Raw genomic sequence first — 18,385 nt, 5'->3', positions numbered from 1 at the left:
CCTCAGTGTTCTGTAGAATGGTAGAGTAACGTGCATGTAGAGTTTCCCGTGACTGCAAAAGTACAGCAGAAGTGGAAAGGGAAACTACCAAGAAGGAATTCGATGTATCCTCTGGGCAGAGGAAAAGGGACACTTGGTGGCGGAATGAGGAAGTACAGGAAAGTATTCAAAGCAAGAGGTCAACAAAGAAAAAGTGGGGAGATGAAGGAAATAGACACGAATACTGGGAATGTAGGTGTACAGCAAAGAGGGATGTGGCAAGGGAAAAGGGCTTGACTCTAAGGAAGGATAAAGGGTCTTGTATCAATTGGCTAGGCAGAAAGATCGATCTGGAAAGGATGTGCAACAGGTCAGGGTGATTAAGGACAGAGTACTGAAGAGCGTGTTGAGAATTTGGAAGGAGTACTTTCAGGAGCTGATGAATGAAGAGGGAGGATGGATGAAGGACAGCTATTGAATCATTAAATGCAGAAGATTACTAAGAGTGAGGGAGGCCAGCTATGAAGAATATCAGAATCAGAATACTTTATTGATCCCTAGGGGAAATTATGTAGGGTGAATATGAAGGGTGAATGACAGACCTGTGTCGGTGTGGACCTGTCTAAAAATGCCTGAGGATGGAGAAGAATTGTTGCAAAGGTCAGGAGGAGTTGCACTGTGTCTTTGTGGATCTAGAGAAAGCATATGACAAAGTACCAAGAGAAGAACTGTGGTACTGCGTAAGGAAGTCAAAAGTACGTAAGGGGTGGTGCAGGATTTGTATAAGGAGAGTCAGACAATGGCGAGGACAGTACACAATGAAGATTCATGGATGTAGTTGTGGCGTGGGTGTGGTCTCTGGCCAGCTGCAGAGGAGGGGTGACGCAGTGAGCTCCCGGGGCGGCGCAGGGGTGGGGTGAACAGGTGTGCTGGGGATCTGTCAGTGATTGTCTCTCTTTATATGTTGGCAGTGACAGTCGGAGGAGGAGAGCGGACGTGACAGCAGTGAGAGAGAGCGGGAGTGTCTGTGTCCCAGTACAAAACCACAGTATTAAATAAAAGTTCTGCTGTCATAATATTCGCTCTGGCTTATGTTTCTTGGGGCCAACATTACAGTAGTAAAATAGGACATGCAAAGGGTTTGCGTGACAGAGGAAGATGCTAGGGATAGGGTGAGATTGTGGCAGATGGTGCGTTGTGGCAAACCCTAAAAGGAGGAGCCAGAAGAAGAATAAGAGAGTGAATTTGAACAGAGCTTAACTTAACTTAACTAAACAATAAACTCTAAAGTATGAGATAGCAGTCTTTTCTGCTTTGCAAAGAGACCAATTGCATGCAGAACTGTAAATATGTAGCTTAAACAGATTTGAATTTAAATGAATAAGGTGACATAGGCCTGAACATACAGACAACATATCCTATCAGTTCAATAAACAATCAGTAATCAATAACAGGCAAAAAAACAAAAACAAAAAAAACAACAACAAAAAACCCCCCAAACAAACATACATTTTATTTGTCCCAAATGTAGTTCATCACACAGTGGCTCTTTGTTAGTCAACTAACTAAGTATGAAACAACGAAATCTAGGACTAATGGTTTGCATTGTGACTATTCTCAAATAAACAAACAAAATAAGTATTTTCCATCCATTTTTTTAGGCTTTAGTTCATTTGGAGATTCATTTGTTTGTTTCCATAACTTGTCCAAAATCTGCATTGAGGTGTTTTGCTATTTATGTTTCTTTTTCTATTTTGTGTTTAAATGGCTAATTTAAGAATCCCACAGGGGAAGTTTCACAGAATTGTCATTAATGAATTAATTCCTATTTATTTATTATTTCCCTTCTCATTTTTGTCAGAATAAAAAGAGATGTGCAGAAAACGTTATCTACTGAGCCGCTTTTTGTTATGGCTTTAAAGAGTTCTGTTCCAGAAAGTATCTAAATCAGACATGTTTAGATGCATATTCTTTCATGTGCATATGTAAATATCAAGTTTGAGAAACGTTATAATATAGGAATTATTGGTCCTAATGTTTGTATCATCTGGAGTACTTTTATGGTGATATATATTTACACTGTTTACCCTGTTTAATGGCTTGCCTTAATGCCAGTTTATAACCGATTATATGCTTCCCTCTAGTGGTGAAAACCTCACAGTGCCATCAGAAGTACAGTAATTCTGACTTACTAGTATAAGACAACACACTCAATGATATGTGTAAAGATGCTTACGTATACACACAGCTGTTGATGGCCATGTAGTTCATAATACACGTCACTTTCAACATAAAGAGATAATTTTAGTGGAAGATTATATTTCCTTTGATTCTCAACAGTCATCATGCTCTCCTGATTAACTGTCAAAGATATTTTAGACAAAGATTTGACAAATGACATTAAACCATTAACCTGAAATCAGTCAGCAGAAAAAAAGAAGAAAAAATATAAATATATGTTATTTAATTCAGTTTTTATTGCTTGCTTTATTGGTTAAAAATGAATAAAAGTTTGAGTTATAACACCAGTTGCTTCACTAACTCCTTTCCATCCCATGTCAAATGATGTAAAAGGCCGCTAGTGAGAACAGAATGTGAGAGGGTGTGTATATGTATGTCTTAAGTACCTACATGAGAATATGTTCATTTCATTTCAACACATTCATTTCAGATAAAAGGTGTGAACAGGGCAGTTGACACGTTTAAGACACATTTATTTGGAAATACCTTTTATTTAGTTATTTATTTTTCATAATAAAAGACGCAACACAAATAGACTACTCTGTGCAGAAAACTCAAAGTAATCGCATTTATATTTGCCAGAGTGTTGAACTGCATTGCATTGTGTGTGCACAGCAGTTTTTAAAGTTTCCCTTTTGCAAGCCTATTGATTCAAGTACATGCTTGTATAGGTACTCAAGCATAGTGTGAAAAATGATGATGCATGTTGGAGGCTTTACTTTTATTGTGACACTTGATTTCTCCTCATTCTCATAGCAGTCATGTTTCTCTGTTTTCTTTCTTTTTTTTTTTTTTTGCTTATGGCTTTTCCAATTGCAGATATGTCAAGGACAACCAGTCAAACACGTACACACAAACACATACACACAACGCTCATTTTGCAGGCACAGACAGACTAGCACACACCATTAAACTTCATATTGTAATTTGGGTATGGACTAGCATGTAGCCAAAGTGCCCTGTGGGCTGACCGTATCAGGTCGTGACATTTGCATTTGACAGGAATCATATAAGACAGGGTTAATACTGGATAGGATGGAGAGATAGAAGAAGGGGGAAAGAAATAGGGGAAAAGGTTTCCCCCATTTCTGCGACAGCTCATTCCCTCTCTTTCCATCCTTCAATCCCATAGCTGAGGTGCTTAAATTAAAAAGGAAGAAATCCAATTTAAAGACATGGGGTAAACAATCACAAAACACTTGTTTCTAGAAGAGAGACAATTTCCCGGTGCCTTGTCCAATTTCTTATGGCCTGGAGGGCTGCCGCATGCGTTTTAACAACTGGTTCTACACCACTGATTAAAATTGTAATGCCGGTGTTGAATCAATCCATATGACATTTTAAAAATACACAGCTATCAGGACATTTTATATATACAGCATTTTTTCTATTGTTTTCATTTGGAAACAGAAAGGTGCAAGGTGGTGACTTGCACTGGGTGTCAGAACTCTGCCTTGCAACTGTTTGAAGGGGAGAGAAAAAAATGAAGTTTCAACATCCTAAACAAGTATAAATATGTCACTATAATTGCATATGGTGTTTACTCAAAAGCCACGTGTAAGGTATGCACAGTGAAACCTGTAACAGGACAATTATCACTCTGTTTCTGCTGTTTTGTGAACAATCAACATAATTTGGAACCAGTTAAGTTTACTATTTTTTTTTTTTTGTCTCCAACAGGATTCTGATGGGATCTTAAATTCTTCCATTTCTAAACAGGCGTTTCAGTGGCTTTAGTTGTCATCACCACCATCACATTTCAACCCAGTTTCAAAACGGAGGCAGTTTCATGGATTTGTGAATTAAAGTGCAGTAAAGCTGACTATCAGTTTCTGAAGGCAAACTCTGTCAAATGTGAAATGAAAGAAGGTTGAGTCTGTGCTGATGAAGTCCAAAGGTGGATAAGTTCGAATACCAGTTAGCAGAAAATTTAGAGAACAAAAATACAAATGAACAGCTATGATGAATGAATGAGGTGGAAATTAAATAGAGGGAATAAGAATAAGAACAAAAGAAGAAAATCCAGATTTCTATAGCACTGTTATATAGTATCCCCCCCACCCCCCAGGCCAAACATCTGAGGCAGAGTGACAGATGGACCGTTGTTTGCTTCACACCACAGAAATGTTTTACCAGCCCTTGCGCCCATGTCAATCAATGGCCGGCATGTTCCAAAACATACTCAACACACAAAGAGAACACTTTGGCTTGAGGAAATGGATTGTGCCTGAGATTGGCAGGGGACTCTGCAAGTGTCAATCACCAAAGGCCCTTTGTTTTATCCCTCTTCTATTGCTTCTATAACAAAGACCTGTCTTTTTACTTTCATTCGTCTTTGCATGAGTAATACGCATTCATATGACTTTTCTTTGTTTGTTGTTGGTTTGTTTTACATTTGGTTCCAAGACAAAAAGTGGTAAAGAAAAGAACCTCAAACAAAAGTGTAATGCTGTAGGTTTATCCCAGAGAGAGGATTTTATCAGAACCTACAGGTAAGAGAGGAATTCACAACCGTCCATTTCTGTGCAGCAGGCTTTTGTGAAACCACTAATCTACACATTGCATGATATGCTGATGATGAGTGCAGGATGAAGCGGGTAGGGAGGGGAAGGCGGTTTGATCGCTACAGTTTGAAACCGCAATTTCACACAACGAATGTTTGAAATCTGAGAAAGCTGCCGGTGCCTTCTCTGGCATTGCATCTAAGCGGCTTCTCGCTGTTTTCTTTTTTTTTTTCCTCATCTCTTTCCTCTCATCTCGTGTCCTTTCTTCCTGTCTGGCCTCTCCAGGTGCTGTGCTATCTCAGAGCTAACACAGGAATCCATGAGCCGTGTACATCGACGGTCCTTTGAAAAAGGAAGCCACTTTGCCACTCATCTTGGAAAGCACCTTCCATCGTCCTCTGTGTTCCTCGCTGAGATGAAGGGAGTTCCTGAGAGAAGAGCGGGTTTTGTAACCAAAGCCACATGTTGGGCAAGACAGCCAGTTGTAGGACAAGAAAGATCTTTGTGGTGAACACAAGTGCTTGGCTGTCCTCTGGCATGCCTGTCTGTCAGCGTTGCTTTGCCGACTGGACACCTGTACAACTGTAATATTACACATTGAAAAACAAAAGGGAGAGTGGGGAGTTATAAGGGGAGATTATACAGACAGTGCTTGTGCATGTGTTTACTTTGTAATATATCACTAAATGGTGCTGAGTGCCCACTCCTGTTTGATGGGGAAACAACCTCCCTTTGTCTCAAAAGGATCTCTCAGGAAGTGAGAGTATATTTTTAACACTCAAAAAAATGTTGCTGGGATATTTCAGAGACAGTATTTGACCTTGAAAGGCACAACCAGTGTGACCATGGAGTGACTGAATCACTGATCATTTTTTGGACTTTGGTTATGCTTTGATCTTTTTGTTGTAATCTTCATATTAAATAATTTTCTCAAGCCGTGTAGAATGAAGTCAAAGGAACAAAGAGATAACCCCCCCCCCCACTAAAATAAGAAAAAAAACCCCATACACTTGAATAATCAAAGAAAGAAGAAAAAATAGAGACACAAGCCAGTATGGAAATCAAATGGGTGTCAGTGATTTGGAATGTGACTGCATCAGGAAGGGGAAACAGATAAAACCTGAATGCTGCTCTTTCGCACAGACACATACACACACAATACACATATCTTGTGGTGCTATCATCAGAGGGGAAGTGTCAGGTGACAGAAAACACGGATCAACCTCAGTGGTAAAACCACGAGTGTGTGTGTGTGTGTGTGTGTGTGTGTGTGTGTGTGTGTGTGTGTGTGTGTGTGTGTGTGCATTTGTGTCTCTGAATAGGAATGAGAAAGAAATGTACTTCTAAAATTTCTAGTCTTTACTTTATTAGCCAAAGCAGGGTCTTCAGATTGTTACAATTATTTTCAAGAAAAAGATCAACAAGTGTATCTCTGCTTTCTGAACTATACAGCTTTATGGTTTTGGATATCTGCTAAATTATGGCATAATTGATTATGTATATGATATGGTTCAAATGACACTTGCTAAAAGACACGTCTATCTGTGCAGTGGTGCACATTTCTTGATACATACACGTTACTTTCAGATGAAGCCCATAAGACAGTCCTTGCTTTGTATCAACCCAATTTACCCTGCATTTGGTGTGTGTGTGCCAAATATGATTTTGTTTCACACTGACCACTGATAACAAAGGGAAGTCGAAACTCGTGGAATTAAATTCCAAAGCATTCCTGAATATTAAATTAATATTCAGTCTACATGTTGAGTGGGGACAGATGATGGTTTTGTTCTGTAGCCTAACATGTCGTTTTAACTGTGGAAGACAGGTTTGTGGTTTCAAGGACAGTTTACTGTAAATCACTTACATTATCAGGTAGAATAAGCTTGAGCATTATGTTTGTTTGAATTAAATATGCTAATATTACTTTCTTCCAAAGGGTTGATGAGGTTGAACAAGAAAATGTTAGCCAGATCATTTTAATGCTGTGGCTGACAGTTTAAATTTAATCTTCAGTAATTTAAAGTTCATCACCACTCATTCAAAAGCAACAACACAAACCCAGACTCTTAAAATGTATTACATTAGAGGGCACCACAAACAAAATTAAAACAGTTGAGACAGATTCAAAAAGATAATGCTTGGGAGAGGAGAGTGGAAGAAACAGAGGGTTAATTCTTCTCTTGACAAGCAGGTTGGAAAGATTAGACAGAAACAAAATTACTCTACTTGGATTGGTACAAGTGTCCAGGCAAAGTGGGAATGGAAGTGTGGGTGGCTTGCTGATGAAAGGCAGATGTCACATTTCATGTGTCAAATGTCCTTGTTAGGTTTTTTTTTCCTTCTTTTTTTTTCTTGGTTCTTCCCTGTCTCCAAATCTGCCAACACTTCAACAAATGTACCCCATTTTCTCTCTCTCGTCCTCTCTCTGATTACCTTTCTATGTTCTCTTCTGCAAGAGGGATAGTGTTTAGTCTAATTGACCAACTATGGCGATGACAAAGCTATCAAAGCAAAGGGATTTTGATTTTTCCTTTTGAGACATGCCTGCTTTTTCATTTTGTCAGTTCCTCATCTTCTTCAAACCATCCAGTTAAGATCTTTATGTAGGTGGTGAAGATATAAAGGTTAGAGTTTAAGGTTTAGTATTTTATCCTAAGACTTGCAAATCTAAACTATGCTAGAGGCTGAAATACTTAATTTATTTGGATAAAATAAGCGACTTGTTTCAAGGTTATTTATATCCATATGTCTATGCACTTATTGGACTACAGTATGTACAATGTGGACTTTTTTTCTTTTGCTGCAGTACTAGCTGTGAGCAATTGGAGGAGCTCTAGTGATATTGTTTTGATCACTCGGAAAGACCACTGGAAGGACCACATCTGCATCTGTATACATGTGCATGCAAACCTTGACTGTGTACCTATTTTTGTATGTTTGTTACTTCTGCTGCTGTGCTGACGATGCATGCATTTGTGGATTATTTAGTTATGTTAGTGCATGTATTCAATGTGCACAGCCTTATACATATTTTTTGTATACACAGGGCCATGTGTGTCATATGGGTAACAAACGTGTGTAAATTCGAGTACAGCAATGAAAATAAACAACACTTATTTGTGCTTTGATTATAAGTGAACTTTGACTCCATTTGCTTTATTGACTATTTTCTTAATTCGTCTAGTTTAACCACTTTTACCAATTTGCATCGCTACACTTATTAAATATTGTTGTAAATGTGATAAAAAAATTCTTAAGTTATGGAAAAAGTTTGTTTTTTGTGAGGTTATATGATCATAACCTTTGAGCATCGGTTCATCAGCTCATACTTCAGTTAAGTGAACTTTTATGCCATATTGAATTCAATTTCCTTTGTGTGTCATGTATTGTATTCTAGAAATGATAGATGTGATAATAGAACGTGAGGTCACAGTGACCCTGACCTGACATCTAACAAGTCTATTCTAAGTAAATAAATATGATAATTAAAAAAAAAAGATCCTATAAAATTCTCAGATATCAAATTTGAAGTAAACACATATTAAACCTGGATAATATCAGTTATGTTACAGAACTTAAGTCAGAGTAAAAAGACAAAAAAGTGATTCACATTAAACATAAATTTCATGTAAATTATCTTTGAAACAGAAAAAAAACAGAATCAGGAATGGAAAAAGAAAAGAAAGTGTCTTTCTTGACAACAAGAACAAAAAATAAGATGTTCTAAAAACTAATAATGTACACAAAATACAAAGCTATAAATTGAAGATGCTTGCACAATCAAAAGCATATGCCAAAAACTGAATGCTGCAGGAACCTCAATGACCTGCCACTAACATTTTTTTTTTTTACATCAGAATTGACCTCCAAAACAAACAACATACAGTAGAATACAACAGCCTGTGAGGCAATTTAATCCAGGAGACTGAATAAAACCATGACTGAACTGACACTTACTTTTATGCATTTTTTTTTTACATTTTTAATTTTGTTTTACTTAATTAATTTTTTGGGTGAAAAAAAGTGTGCCAGGCATAAATGTAATGAAAGCTAAGTTTCATAAAGTATTACATGAAAGACATTTAAAAAATGGTATTAGTGTTTAAATGAAGGAAAGGGTACATCTGACAGTCAGCGTGTATTTAAGATTACAAAAACAGATTATCACTACCAAATCTCTCAGTTAGTATTTTACAAGAGAAATATGTCTCTTTGTACATCTAAAGCTCAGCTGTCTTGTAGCTCTTACATGCTGTTGAAACGGTCTCAGCACAGTGGTTGATATTGGCCCCTTGCAGCAAAGAAAACAATGCCCCTACATGGTCCTATCAAATTCTTACTTAAATCCCCTCTTTTAACCCGCTTTCATTCTGTGTCATTCTGCCTTGTAGCTGGCCTAGACTTACAAGTCTCTGACTGTGACATAAGGGATTCTGCGTCGTCCAGTCCTAACCGATTACACAAAGATGCAAGACAAAAGGACAGCAAAGTGGCCTGCACATTTATTTGCCTCTGTAAAGTGAGACGGAAAGAAGGACAGGAATTCAAAGAGTGATGGGACGGAGAGAGAAAAAGAGACAGAAAATGGAAAAGAGTGGAACACAAACAGGAAGAAATGATTATTTATGATTATGGGTGTTAATAAAGTCAAATATACAATAAAATAAAAAAAAATACTTAAAAAAAAAAGGAGGAAACAAAAAGCGAGGAAAAGGGATGCCTTTCTTTGTAGTCACTCTTGTTATCGCTGGTCCAGGCCAGCATCTTTATTCTACCAGTAGAAAATGCTAATCATCAATCTCAGGCTGCGTGCTACGTCTCTGTTTAATAGCTGATAGGGAGTCTCCACAGGCTGCTTTGCTTCTTTGTTTAAAATGACATATAACGGGACTGAGCCTTATCAGTGTCTCTATGCATTTTCTCTCTCTCTCTCTCTCTCTCTCTCTCTCTCTCTCTCTCTCTCTCTCTCACCCTCCCTCTCTCTCTCTCTCTCTCTCGCCAGTGTAAAAAAGCAAGCTGCAATTGATTTTGAGCCAGGGATAACTTAATTCATCAATTTAACATGAAATGAATATGCCCAAGTAAGGATGTGGGGACATTAGGCAACCTTTTCAACAATAACAAAAGAAGAGGAGAGACAGAGAGAAAGGGAGCGAAAGAGAGCAAGGGGATAAAGGATTGAAATTTTCTGGTATTATTATCACCTTTAGAACCCATATTTTCATCTTCATAGCAAATCCATCAGCAAGGGAGAGGTACTAGAGCCCAAATCACAATGTATTGTTAAACATATCAATAAATCTAGCGTACTGATAAAAATGACCACTGGAACATAATTTAAAAAGTGACTAAAACTATAAGAGGAGGGGGGCGGCATATTATCGCCAGGTTGTGGTGCCGGTGTTCACCTCTACTGTACAAATAAAAAGGAAACACACTTCTTCTTGCAAAGTAGTTGGGTCCTTTTCTCCTGGTAAAAGTCGGAAAACCTATCATACTTTTTATACTGATGATGATATTATTAGATTTTATATTACTTTGTAGTGCCAACCATAGCTTTTTTCTTGCAAGACGCTTAGGATATAACTATCAGATCTATCAGATAACAATTTATCAATTTCTATCAAATTAGAAAGCATGTCAATAGCATTGCGGAGTTGGCTACCTTACAAGCTATCAGCAGATATACTAATCATAAGAAGCTTTGCAGGTTCAGTAGCAGATTGAAGTCTTGCACTCACAAAGCGCCATCTGGAGTTTTTGTCCACTGTCGACATGGCAGTGGACAACATGGTACAACTGATGGTCAACAATGACATGATGGCAAATCATTATGCTCAGATTTGTGTGAATGCACTGTTAGTAAATAAGGTCCAAATGATCTCAAACACACTACCAATGTAGTAAAAGCAATGGGGTAAAAGCAGGATAGAAAAACACACAGTGCTTAAGATTGTCTCAGTCATGGCCTCCGCAGACCACAAACCTCAACATTACTGAAGTGTGGGATCATCTTGACAGAGGATGGAAATCTGTAGAACTGTTTATGAAGGCCACTTAAAGAAATTATGAGAAAGTTTGCCTAAGATAATTCAAGATGTGCTGAATAAAAGTGGTCATAATAAATAGTGATTTTCAAGCTCATGAGAACTGTACAAACTCTATGTTTGCATGTTTCAATAATTTGGTGCACTGATTTGCCATTTTCCTAGCAAAATATAAGAAAGACAAGTGACTTGTGAACAGTACTGTAGGTGCATACTGAAAAAAGTGAGAGAAAAAATAAATAAATACAGAAAGTGGTCAAAATTGGAGCTCAGAACTAATCTATATAATGAAATCCTAGCTTTTCTGGATGTTTAATGTATTGTGTCCTGTGATGATAAGCCTTTGGGCAGTTTTGTATCTCTCTATTTTTTAACATTTACATAGGGATGTATTTTAATTAATACTTTTGTATACTTTCTAAAATTTGTGCCAGTGTTATGTAGTGGTCCCACAAATTAACTAACTGATGTATACAACAAAGTTCAAATATAATTCAATAAAATATCAACCATTTCATATTAATGCCTGGCTATTTCAGAAATTGATCTATTACACTTAAGTAAGTGTACACTTAAGTACACTTAAGTTTGATAACTTGTGCACTGACTCTACCTAGATAATGATTTTGGATCCAAATCAAATATTCTAGCTTCCTATTTCCTCACTGTCTTGCACTTACAGGATGCCACTGTTTATGATGGTTTCGGGTCAGCTGCTTGTCTGTCACATGATCAAGAAGGAAGGAAAACATTAACGCTGAACATGGGCTGGGGCAGGTGAAAGCTCTTGGCCTTACTGTCAGTACTGAGAGATGTCATTACTTATTCATGAGTCCTAAATGCAGAGCAAATTAGATGGCCATGGCAGACCCTAAGCCATGGGTTGGGTTACAATTCCTTGTGTGTAGTAGGGGATATTAGATAAAAGCAGTCTTGTTGAAACAAACTTAGTGAGTAGCTGTGATATTCGCCAAAAGTTGATTCTCTTCATCTGGATGTAGCATTTTAGATGCGATATTGACTTCATCTACATAGCCATTTAAAAGAAACAAAAAGGATACCCAATTGTTATTAATAAAAATGTTTCTTTCATCTTGTACGAACACATATGGAGTAGGGATGGGTGAGGATGGAGTTTTGTCTCTGGCTTTGTTTAGGATAAACTGCAAATTGCTCTTTACACAGTGAGAATTCAAACATTTGTGCTAAAATTCAGTAAAATTCAGTAAACCTTTGTTTAGCAAATTGCAAATTTTATTTAACAACCTGCAAAAGATGGAGACTAAATTATTACCACTTGTTTATTGAGTTTATTATGTTTAATGTCATTCGAGACCATTATCATTATTGTCTAATGATTATAGCTTTCCTTGAACAAATGAGGCAGTAAAGTGAAGTTACAGAGCCACAAAGTACCCATAAGGAGGAGGAGGAGGTGAGGGTGTATTGTCATGGTAAGCAAACTCTTCTTGGCAGAATTGGTAGAGTTCATTTAAAATGATTGGTTTCTGAACCAGCTTTTAAGTGTGGTTCACAAATTTTCGATATTGTTGGAGTTGGGGCTTTCCCGAAGTTTAATGTTATCCTGCTTTATCCATTCCAAAACCAATTTTGATGTGTGTTTGGGATCACTGTCCTGTTGGAACACCCAACTGTGTTTCAAGTCTCCAGCTATTATGATAAAGTTTAAGAATTCGGAGCTAGCCATCTTTTTACGTTATTTCATCAACTTTGTGCAATGTACCAATACAAGTGGCAGCAAAACAGTCCTAGAGCATGATGCTACCGCCACCATAATTGACAGCTGAAACAATGTTGTTAGGTTTGAAATCCTAACCTTTATTCCAAACATACCTCTTGTAATTATGGCTAAATTCTTCATTCTGTGTCTCATCTAATTATGTATAGGATTTGGCTTGTTCATATGGGGAACTACAAATTTCAGTAGAGTTTTTAATGTTTTGGATTTTGGGGCAGGGGCTTCTTTCTTGTCTGGCACCCTCTCAGTCCATGGCCATGTAAAACTTGCTTCGCAGGACAGTGACACTGTTCCTAAACTTTCTAATCATTTTCCTCTCATTTGAGGGTGATAGTTTGGGTCTTCTTCCTGACTTTGGGAAATTGATGACACATCCAAGAGACCCAAATTGTGTAAATCTAAATCTCCTTCTTAGATCTTCACTGAATTTCTTGGACTCTCCAAATTCTTTGGAGTAATGTATAATCCAGCAAGTACTGTCAAACAAATCCCTTTTATGATGTCAAAGAGACACTACTGACCTAGTCAAACATGATCAATAGTGATAAATTAATAGGTCTTGGTCTTTTTTTCTGCTGACATGTTGTCGTCTGTAGGACCTCCGTGTACAGGGTCTTTATAGTCCAAATGCAGATCCAAATGGTCGTTGTGGGTGGCTTTTCAACGTCAAACAAACGACTAATTTTAGACATCATTTTTATACTGCTTCAATAGGCTCTGTAGTCCCATGTCTCCAGAGGGTGGAGGGCATGTTTTATGCACAGAAAACATGAAGGAATGCAGGGTGATCAGTGGACATCTCCAAGATGGCGCAGGCTCTTGACGCTAAAACAAAAATGAGCAGCTGCACGGTGGATTTCGAGCAGAAATGTCCCCAGTTTCTCACAGGTAGCTTGCAAAATGTGCGCACCATCAAAGACTGCCGAGTAGATAGCCCAGAAGATACAGACTTCCACAACCTTTTTAATCCTGCTATTGAGCACAACCACATTCACTTCCTCTTACAATCAGCTCTTCACAATAAAACAGGTTACTTGTAAAAACCTGTAAAAATACTTTCTCTGCTAAGTGCATTAATGGTATGTATTTGATCAGACATGAGACATTTTGAGTGAACTGTGTCTTTCGTGATCCAGTATTTCAGTTTCTCAATTTCCCACTGAATACAGCTCTTGCGTGATCAGAGGTCTGTACACAGCAGAGGGTGCTACTGTTTCAAAGCAGCTGGAAATGATCTGTCATCAGAAGGGAGAGATGAAGATAATAACTGGGTATTATGGGATGTATCTGAAAGCTTAGGGACATCATACACGCTCAACACATGCACATTCTGTGTGCTTAACCGTGATACTTGAAGACCATGGCTTGGAAACAAGCCAGATGGCTGAACTGGTATAATATTACTTCATTAAGACAAACCAAAAAATACAATAATCATGTTAACTCTGCATGACAGCCATGAATAACCACTATGAAGCAACTGCCCTCTCTTACCCTTGCAAGAACAGAGAGCCGTTGTCGGCACTGATATAGTTGGCCATGGATAAAAATGTAAACTTAGTTTCAGCCTTGTAGCTAGACAGATGATAGCTGGTAAAAAACATTGTTGCTCCATGTACCCAACATGATTTACAAATTCTCCGCTCTGTTTTCCATCTACCAGACTCCCAAGCAAACAGGCCAGAGAGGTTACACTACAGGAAATGAACTGCATATCACGTTACTATTTCTATTTGATAGAGGCAGGTGTAAAATATGCATGGCTGGACTCCGTGGGACAACCCCACCATGCTATTATTGACTATTCATTTTTCTTTGCTTGTCATTGATGTATGTTGGCAAAAGAGTAAGTAATGCATATGTAACCCACACATATATACACCTTTTTAAATATACATTGGCCAAGAACGAAAAATACTGCCCCAGTGATTTTTCCACAGTCCTTATCTGCATTTGCAGGTTGCCCAGATCCATCAATGTTTATGAAGCTAAGGCAAGTGTAATTCTAGCACATTTATCCACCTGGAACACCCACGTGCATGTAGACATGCACATGGAATTTGGGATTTTTTTCCCTTTTCTTATTATCCAGCCAAGACAAAAATCTTGAATTATTTTTAGAGGAAAAATTCCCAAATATTTTATGCTAGATAAGAAGAAGATATGGCTTGGGGAGGCTCCTGGCTGGACATCATGGGAAGATAACTAGGATTTATTAATGACCTGACACTGGAAGAGTCTAAAGTAATTAGGCTCTTCCCTCTCTCTTTCTGGTCTGCCCGCTTTCCCGTTTTCTGCTTTGGTAGATGGGGAAGCAAATTTTGGTGATAGTTTGATAACCAAAGCAACAAGAGCACCCAGTGGACAACAGGGAAAAAAACAAAAACAAAAAAACAAAAACCGATGAGAATGAATGAGTATAGAAAAAAGAGGGATGCCACTGATGTTATCAAAGTTCTTTCAATTTGTCCCACAGAAAGCAAAGCGCCTATCAGCTGCATTCACCTGTGAATGGTTAATTGTCCAGCACATGCATATGGGTGAGTCATTAATAACATTTGATTAATGGTTTAATTCTCTCGCCCATTCTTTTTCACTCTCTCACAGACACAGCTTAAAGACAGAGAAGCTCACAATGTCTATATTATATTGAATGAATATACATTCAATTGCTATACAAATAGACAAAATAGCCTTTTTCTGACATGTATATTATGTAGATGTAAGAGTTTTTTTCATTTGTTTTTTGTTTTTTGTTCATGTGATGTGTGACACACAACCTATATAAATGGTAATGGACTGAATTTGAACCAATTTTCAGAATCCAAGATTTTTGGACTCTGAAAATTCCAAACTTTAATGTTTATAAAATAATGTTTTCAGACTCTGTGACTGTGATGTGGGAGAGAGTCACTGTAGTTTCAGGTTTATGGTTTTCCTACCGAGAGAAAGAAGAGTTTTCAAATTTAGCAAGTCACTAAAGTATAATAATGAATGTGCATTGCTAACATAAGTAACAGAGTGGATGCACTCTTTTTATGGCTGTTTACGATGACAGCCAACTATGACAAAATCACTCGGTAAAGAAAATGTCATAAAACATGTGCTATACACTGTGATACATTGCACTCCTACAGTTTCAGAATAAATTATCAAAGGAGCTAATAAAAAAGGCAATGGATAAATATCGCTAGACAAAGAATATGTCATATAATTATCTCCTCTGTGCACACTCCTGCGAAGCGGCTATCCCCCTTAAAGCCCCATTTGTCTCTTGATCCATTAGCAGAACTGTCTTGAATATCTTTCTATCTCTCACAGCTGCTCTAGGATGGAGAGAAAGCATCTGAGATACATTACAACAGTCAGTTGGAGTGTAAATTGTTCACATGTGATGCTCTCCATCCCCTGGGTGCTCAGCTATCCTCCAGAATATATGTGTGTACATGCATGTTAGAATGTTTGTGTCTGTAAGCAAGAGAAAGTAGAACATTGTCCACCGATGGTGAAAACCCAAAGATGAATTTGTGATCTTGACAGCTATGTATGCGCATATGTACATATGCTTTTGGTCAAACTTTGTGTACCCTACTAAATGAGTGTGTGTGCAAGTGTGAGTGAGTGAGTGTGTGTGTGTCACACAAGGCACCTCACAAATAGAGAGCAACAGCAAGTCAATGTCCACTTATCACAAAGAAGAGGATAAGAAGATTATCTGAAAATCAAAGGCTGACAGTATCTGAACTGGTGAAGTGAGATGGACTGGCAGCTTTTCCTTCTGTCAGTCTTTTTATTTTTAATGCTCCTAAGGTCTGTTGTTGGTCTCTTCACTCATCCTGACTTTTGTCTCTTTCCCTCCGAGTGTTTTGATGTTTTTAAAATAATAATCATGTTCAGAAATATGAATTCTTCATGATGAGCTGAAACTTCAGTTAATGCTTGCTGAATATGGGACTTAGTGAAAATGTTGAGATTAGGACTTTATGACTGTGTGGTATGATGTTTTTCTGATGATAAATGTATCTACTCAAAAATAACTAAAAAAGGCAACCTAGGTTAAACAATAGGGTTAAACAGAACTTCTCAGGATTAAAAATAGGATTTACAAGTTTTCAACAGTATATGATTCAGTGCCAATACAGGAAGGTGTGAGCAAAATGTGTTTGATGTTGACACTGTAAGCAAAGGTGTGTGTCTTTAGAAAATCAATCAGTGTTCTTTTCCTCAGTGTTTTTTTTATATCTTAACAATCGAACAGTAACTGCATTAATAGTAAATGTCTAAGAGTACACATCGATTAAAAAAAAAACACTAGCAGCTTAAGAGCTTTTAATTGCTTCTATGTTAGTTTTTATGCATCTATTATTGTGCTATTAGTGAATGTGTATTTCTGTGCTGTATAAAAACCTGTTTTCTGAAAATAAGAGTGGGGAGCCGTGTTACAATATATATACTTTCATCTTTCATACTTTTATCTGTGTAATTAGGTCACTAAGCATCGGTGTGTGACACAAATTAAGCCAATATAATCAAGCCAAAGAAAAAATTCCTAAGCCTCTATACTTGTAATCCACAAAGCCATAATTGCCTCAATTTGCTGTCTTAGGTTTGTAACAAGACAGACTAGATGTTCTTCCCCCAGTACAATGATGGACCTGTGATTTAAGATGTCGTACAGCAGTTTAGCTGTAGTGTGTGTGTTAGACAGACAAGATGTTCTACAGCCTTTACAATGACAGATCTGTGGTCAGAGCTTCACAGCTAGAGTGTGTGCATGTCTGAGCGTGATGGATCAGCTCTGGGTTGACATGATGTCCAACAGGAGTGTAGTACAAGCTCCAACAAACCACGTTGCTTCTGGTCTACATGCTCTGTGCATTTGCAAAGCTAACTAGTGCTTCTCTCGTGGTAAGCATTACTTCCTACCATTATGCAGGTTTTGTTTATTTCCCTAGCATGCTTCCTAAGTTTTTCTTTGGTGCTTACTCTTCATTGATTTGTTTTATTTTAAAAGACATGCAACTATTTGTTTTTGCTTCTATCACAATGTGTCTTTGCTGACTTGGTGCAGTGCTAATATAATCTCATAAAGATTTAAAATCTTCTCATTATGAAGCCTTTTAATTGACCTTTAATTTAAACTGATGTGGCACTTTTTGATGTCTACTTCCCCATAAAATTACCACATTTGTGCATATGTGGGTGGATGGATGGCTTTATGTGGATGAGTAGTGTTTTACTAGGGAGAAATGTGTCTGGATAACAGACATCTCTCTTGTACTGACCCGATTCAGCTTATTGTCATCACAACTTAAACCCCCACAGAAAAACATTTTCTGTCTACCATCTCAATTTAGTTAGTCTGCAAGGACTGGGGTGTCCCTGCAGAACATGACCAGAGTCCAAACAACACACTCTCAAATACACACACACACACACACACACACACACACACACACACACACACACACACACACACCCGCATACTCACACAGAAAAGGCCATTATAAAATGCCAATTTATATTTAATATGTTCCTGTTTGAATCTGTTTGGGCCACAGTGTTACAAATGGAGGCGACGTGGTTAAAGTATTTATGCTATGCAACCCAACAGTCTATCTATTAGTAATATGGGTGTAGTGAAGGGAAACATATTCTTTGTCTCATATCCCATTTGTTGTCAGGATGGATTCACTCACTGAGTGAGATGCCATACGGGGATAACAAGAGGATCACGAGGGGCAGAGAAGAATCTGTGGCTGTTTGTGTGTGCATGAGTACATTCAGTAATTCAAATGGGTTGACTTAGTTTTTATATTTGAATGTGTGAGTGAATGTGTTTGTTGGAGAAT

The sequence above is a fragment of the Haplochromis burtoni genome, unplaced genomic scaffold (assembly GCF_018398535.1).
Source record: "Haplochromis burtoni strain Fernald_Lab_line unplaced genomic scaffold, NCSU_Asbu1 Contig_206, whole genome shotgun sequence".
In the NCBI taxonomy this organism is placed as follows: Eukaryota; Metazoa; Chordata; class Actinopteri; order Cichliformes; family Cichlidae; genus Haplochromis; species Haplochromis burtoni.
The sequence above is the reverse complement of the archived record's forward strand: the minus strand, read 5'-3'. Positions refer to the sequence as shown.